Raw genomic sequence first — 7,033 nt, 5'->3', positions numbered from 1 at the left:
GTACAAACTGTAATAACATTAAAATGTTTAAGTACTTTATTAATAAAAATATATATTTCTATAGATTTCATTTTAATTTCATAACAGATTTTTCAGTATCATTACACAAGGCTTTAGAAAATTCTTTTAAAGTCGATTTGGTCCTTTGGAAACACGTGTATATATATATATATATATATATATATATATATATATATATATATAAACCCCCATTAAACCCCCCTCTTTCAGTTCAAGTCCACTTCAAAATTCAGAATTACAAAAAAAAAGAAATCTTCATAATGGCCGTGGAGCGCTGCGAGCAAAGGGAGAAGTAGGCGTGGCCAGCAGAGCAGGGGACAAAAAAAAAAAAGGGAGCAAATAACTGTTGTCAGTTGGCTCACGAAATGAGACACTAGGGTTTCTACAGGTTTCATCAAGATAAATTTAGGACTTTTAAAGATTTTTTTAAGACCATTATGAATGAAATTTAAGACTTACACAAGGCTAAGCGCTAGGAATTTTTTTTATAATGACCCATTTAAAACGTTAAAAAAATATTAAAAACAAACGTTTTTGGAAGGAGGATAATTAAACCATATTGGTCTATAGAGTTAAAAAACATTTGTTAAAAATTTAATTAGGATGGAATGTTAGTGATTAAATGGGTGTTAGCCTGATTCGGTAGCTTTACATGGACATAGGTAAATTAAGACCTTTTTAAAATTATTTAAGACCTACAACACATTATTTCAGTTTAATTTAAGACTTTTTAAGGCCTAAAATTTAAGAAATTTTAAGACTTTTTAAGACCCTGTAGATACCCTGGATACAAACCGTGAGGAGACGCATGATTTTATAGTTTACAAAGTTAAAATGTAAAGAAATCAACAGTAATTAAATGCCCTGCCACATATGTTCAGGGGTGCCACTAGAGGGGAAAAGTTAGGATGATTCTAAGAGCCCACACAGTTTTTGGGCCCCAGAAATATTTTTAGGGGCCCAATTGCCTCCCAACAGCTTTGCTGTATCGGCGCTGGCAGCATCTCAGAGAAAAACATGCAACAAACCCTGTGAATCATGGAAGCAAACACATACGACCCTTCATGAACGGCTAAATACTGCTTGCCTTGTGCGGTCTCATCCAGTCATTGGGTCTTACAGCTTGGCAGGTCTGCCTTGCCTTCTGAAAGCAAGCCCTCATGAATAATCAAGCAGCAGGATCTTCTTATAGGATAAGAAAAGTCCGCTATGAACAAAAATAAGAAACTGACACATCATCACTCCACTAGCAGATTTACTCTACGTCACCGATTTTAGACCCGTAAGTTAAAATTGGCTGACAAAAGCTCAAAATTTTCCAGTTTTTGCCACAATTAAAGCTGACAGGTGCTAACACTGTCTTAATTGATGCTTAACACACACAAATCTGTTACATTTTCTTAAGAAAAGTACTCCAGGGTGTATTGAACTTTTAAAATAAACTTAGCTTTTTTCACTGTGTCTCAGAGATGCCTAAAACCTCTGTTCAAATTACATACAAAAAAAAAACTGAGTTCAGTTCAGTCCAGTCTCTTAAGGGCAGAGCCATTATTTTTAAATGTATGCTTCTGTGGAGATAGAATCTCACCTCATTGCCATGCCAACTGTTCATTCAGATTATATAAAGTTATTCTTTAGACTCACAAATTCAGACCTGCAGACTGATGGCAGATGGTCTGGACTCATTTGCAGAAATCCCATTAGACCTTTGTTCATCTTTGGAACGCAAAATTACATAGGTTTTAAGATTGAATCAAAGAGCTCTCTGATCCTCTAAGACAGCTTTGTCTTGTTCAAAGTCTAGAAAAATAGCAAAAACATTCTCAAAACAGTCTAGATGCTTTCAGTGGTTCAATCGGAATATCATTAAGCTACAGATATTCTTTTGCGTGCATATTCCTCAGTGTCAGTATAGGGTGCATGACTATGTGTTGATGAAAGTGATGTCATCATCATGATGTGATGTGTCTGTTGTGCTCAATTTCACTGCTGACATTAAAAATCTCGGATGCAAATGTGCTTTGTTTCATACAGAGTAGGTTATGCACAGGCATCTTCAGAAAATACTGAATTCAAGAGTTCACTCTTAGCTGATGACTGATTATAAAGCGAGTTTGGCATGCTGTCCTTAGAGAGAGTTCTGAGCTCATAAGATCTTCAAGCCCGGAGCTCCCACATGTTTGCAGGATGAGAGGGGAGTTTGAACTCAGGTAGATCTCGAGAACTCCCCCCTTATTTAGAGCTGATGACAGATTATAAATGGCTTTTTAGAGATATACTGCTGGTTAAGAGCTCGACTATAGTGCTCCTTTAGATAGATCAGGTCACTTATGACATATGTTTTTGGACTTTGGGAGGAAAACCGGAAAACCTGATGGAAACTCACACGAGCATGAGGAGAACATGTAAACTCTGCACAGAAATGACAACTGGCCTGTTAAGGATTTAAACCTGTGATGTTCTTGCTGTGAGCCAACAGGGCTAACCACTGGGCCACCATTCCGTGTTATAACGGGAAAGGTGGAGGATTAGAGGTGGAAGGGGGATTCTTCAAGGTTAAGATAACTAAAGTAAGAAACTCCGATTATTTATAGCGAGGTAGGAATCATCTGATTGGTATATCATGCGTTAGTTAATGTGGGACCAGCCGTGATCAATCATAAGCATGTGCTCCTCTTAAAATTAATTTATAAATAAACTTCATGAAATTCATTACTAACCTTTTAAAGGTCTCCTGGAGTGCTGTGGAACGAGCGGGTCATTTAATGCATGAGGTAATTTCAATTGAACCATGAAGGCAGGGCAAATCGAATAGCTCCTCCTTATTAAACAAGTAAGCCATTAGCATTCAGTTTATATCAGCTTGACCAGGATGAGTCAATAAGCTAAAGCCAATCTGATATAGTACAACCAAAGCAACAATGCTAAATCTTTCAAACAATTTTTGCCTTTAATAGTATAAATTAGCATAGAATTCAGTTTGGTCTCAAATTGGCATTTCAAGTTCAATTAAATGTTCAATTCAATGTTTATTTATATAGCACTTTTACAATGTAGATTGTGTCAAAGCAGCTTTACATAGAAGTTCTAGTAAATTGAAACTGCGTCAGTCCAGATTTCAGAGTTCAAGTTCAGTTTAGTTCAGCTCAGTGTGGTTTTAATTTCACTGCTGAAAGTTCAAACACCGAGGAGCAATGTTTTCTGCTCATCATGTTACGATGAGAAGCGCAAGTGCACAGTTATGTTTTAAAAACATTTGTTGATCCTTGGACCTTGTTGATGGTACACTAAAAAAGTTGACTGAACTTAAAAATTTTAGGGAACAAACTTCAGGACATTTTTGAGTTTACTCAAATCGAGTCAAGTGCAGTAATTGGGTTGAAAGTTAACTCAAAAATGTCCTGAAGTTTGTTGCCTTAATATTTTAAGCCGAGTCAACTTTTTTTACAGTGTAGTGATAGAAACGGCAAGGTTTGAATGCTTATGTCAAAATACAAATTGTGTATTTGTTTTGGAGCACAGTAAGAGTGCTTTCACACGAACGCTAGCACTTTTGGTCCGCACCGGGTTTGTTTGACGTCAGAGTGCAGTTTGTTTAGCTAGTGTGAACGTGTCTTCTGAACTCGGTTGCGCATTTATGAACCATCCCGAGTCCACCTGAAAGAGGTGGTCTGGGGTACAGTTCACGCAAACTCTGGTCCGGTTCACATCTGGTACGAATGCAATCGTACCAAATAACGCAAGTGAACCGCCAACAGTATAACAAACTATCGTTTTCATAATGTTCATTTGTGTGAGTCTATCACGTAGGGACTGAGCCAGGGCAAGCACAGTGATAATGTCTGCTTGTCTCCTCCAAAAACAGCTTCTGCAGACATAGAGTTATAATAATTTTGCGGCAGATGGATGCAAGTCGCTTTCTGTATGTCCAAAACCAAAAGATTCAGTGAAAGCAGAACAACCGTGATGTGCGGACGTCTTTCCATTTTGTCGCTTTGTTTTCGTGGGCGTCACCTAGCAACAGCCATACACACAACAGCAGCTCGACAACGCAAGCGTACCGGGGTTCAGAAGGAAAAAAGACAGTGTGAACACAAACAAACCAAGAAGGTGGCAAGGGGGGAAGGCAGGAGAAGGTGTGTACAGTCCAGGCAACTAAACCAAGTGTGAAAGCACCCTAACAATCATAGTATGGTACAGTATCTACGTAAACATTGAAACAGAACAAAATGCCTTTAAAGTTTTTACACCAGCTTGGATTTTGCAGTTACTGCAATTTACATCTGAAACAGGATAAAATGAACCAGGCGACTCTGTCACAACTCTGCCCAAATATGTAGTTTCTGCTTTTTGCTTTTAGAGCAGAGTTGGGATGATCCTGTATGATTAATACAGCAAAACACACTGTAGAAATTAAATAGTTTGTCATTTATTTCTGTGCACATTTACGTGAATTTCATTAAACTAACAACAGTTGAGAACATACAATTTAAAGAAACAGACAATCAGATTGCTACACTTTCCACCATCAGTAATCTAGCTTGAATCCTGGTCTTTTCCACTGTACCCTGGAAGTTGGGCAAGAGCAGAAGGGTTGCTGATGACCACAGGATATGCTATGTTATCCCAGTCTTTGGCTATATACTGATGATAGGGATCCCGTGAGTTCTCCACCTTCTTTGAGCGGATGTAGCTGAACATGATGCCAAAGGTAAAGAAACTGAAGAGTCCCACCATCAAACAGATGTAGATCATGCCGTAACCTTTATCTCCGCTCAGATGCACAGGTGGAGGATGGGGAGATGCGTGTGGAGCTGCTCCTATTGACCAGCTCTCATTAAAGTACTGCTGGAACCAGGAAACCAGCAGGGAATGCACATCTGTGGAGTTCTGCTCCAGCATTCTTCACACTGTTCATACAGACAAGTCGACTCAGTATATTCATACACTGTAAATAGCGTGATTAGGTGACTTTATTAAAAAAAAGAGAAAACATTTGTTGCTTCATTATTTAGTAAACAAACGGTGCATAATTATAAAAGGGAAGTTAAGTCAATGGGTTACTCAAATATGTCAACAATTTGTTTGACATCATTTTGATCTAAAAGCTAGTTATGCTTAAATGTCAGTTTTGTCATTATATATTCAAACACAAACATTAAAAGGTGAATTTGGAAGAAATTTCGGTCACACTTTAGTTTAACGAACACTTCTTGCTATTAATAAACCATTAAGTGTAACTCTTACCCAATAAACTCCTAATTTGCTGCTTATAACAGCTATTGGTAGTAGGTTTAGCTATTAGTTGGTGTAAAATAAGACAGAGTATGTAGAATATATATTTTATCAGTACTAATAAACAGCTAATATCTTAATAGACAGGCAATAAGCTACTATTTAACAGTGAGAAAACAGTATATATATTTTCAGTAACCTAGGTCAGACACTTCCAGTGAACTGTACATCGTTACAAAATCAGCACATTTAAAGTCAATTTTCTTTACAAAATTAATTGTCTTTACTGCCTGGTTTATATACGATATAAAGTGTGTTTCAGAATGTACACGAAGCACTGCATTAAATATTTTTTTCTTCTGCGCCCTGTCTTTAAACTATAAATTCATTTTATCCCGTTATTTTCAATGGAGTTTCTGCGCTCACCTGCTTCTGATGGTGCATAATTATAAATGGCTTTTAATCTTGTTTATGCATGAACAACTAAATGAATGCTTAAGTCTATTTAACTGATTATATTTTATTACATTACAACATCAATGCTGTAAAAGGAACCTTATAAAATTTTTAAAAGTCATATAAACCTTTTACCGGAAGTTTATCGGTATGTGAAGAAACACTAACTGTGCATACCCTATTGGTAGTTCAACTAAAGATGCTATACACACATATCCAACCACTTATTTAAATCAAAGTACATAATTCTTGATCTTATTCTACAACCTTAATCCTACCTTACAGCTAAACCTACTACCCCAATAACCATTAATAAGCTGCAGATTAGGAGTTTACAGAGGCAAATGTTATAGTTAATGATTTATTAATAGTGAGAGCTGTACCATAAAATAAATTGTGACCTATCTTTTTAACATTGATATTTAGGAAAGGCTTATGACACATGACGCATAAAATTATATAATAATACTAAATACAAGTAATATTAATAAGTAGAATATTAATTATTATTTAGCTGTTTTTTTCTGAATAAAAACAAATCATATAACATTTAAAATCATATTTTTAAAAAATATATAATTTTCTACACACAAACAACTACGAGAGCTAAATTAAAACATCTTTATATATAAAACAGGCATACCTTACAGTCTTTGGTGGTAATGGGGACTTTCCAGTTACTGCAAAATGTCAAAAAAAATTTGTATTGTGGATCTTTCCTGCTTGTCTCCTTGCAGCGTACCTATAAAATACACTAAGAAATACAGGATAGCATCTGGGATCACGGTTCCACCCAACCATTTACATACACAGACTTATTCACAAAGATCCAACCCTCTCAAGATGTCAACAACTTTAATGAATGTAAAACAAGTCAAGGTCATTATCAGCTTTTTCATGGAGAAAAGTCTAGGTCTAAAACTCTGCCTACTAGACTAAAGCTGTGATCAGATCAGTCTGGCTCTAATTAACAGTCATCAGAGACTCTATGATGTTTTCAATGCCTCTTACAGACATTATCAAGCTATTTAAAATGCATGTTGGTGGAGATGAGTCACTGGGGACTGTAGATATTTCTATCACCTTTTCTAACTTGACCTTGGTGTGAAATAGCTCCACATGCAAGTGGGAACAATGCTGTCCATTGAGGCAGGCAGGCATTCGAGACCCACAGATTCTATTTCAAGGAAAAACGAAAAAAAAAAGAGAGACATCACCTTGAAAAGTCCTCCACTTGCGTCATTATTGCGATATACCAGCATACTGGATGAACGCTGAGTCATCTTTTGAAAATGCCTAAATGCATAAATCTCAAGAGGCA

The 7,033-nt window shown here is 36.5% G+C and overlaps 1 long non-coding RNA gene across 1 annotated transcript; it reads right to left on the bottom strand.

Moving 5' to 3' along the window:
- Positions 1-4,430: 4,430 nt before the first annotated feature.
- LOC141376171 (uncharacterized) lies at positions 4,431-6,780 on the bottom strand. Its single transcript, XR_012385547.1, has 2 exons — positions 6,356-6,780; positions 4,431-4,931 (listed from the first exon to the last, which is right to left on the bottom strand). It is a non-coding gene; the product is annotated as an uncharacterized lncRNA (long non-coding RNA).
- Between the last annotated feature and the right edge of the window lie 253 nt (positions 6,781-7,033).

Source organism: Danio rerio, chromosome 9 (genome assembly GCF_049306965.1).
Source record: "Danio rerio strain Tuebingen ecotype United States chromosome 9, GRCz12tu, whole genome shotgun sequence".
NCBI lineage: Eukaryota > Metazoa > Chordata > Actinopteri > Cypriniformes > Danionidae > Danio > Danio rerio.
Note: the sequence above shows the minus strand (reverse complement) of the source record. Positions and strands in the feature narration are given on the sequence as shown.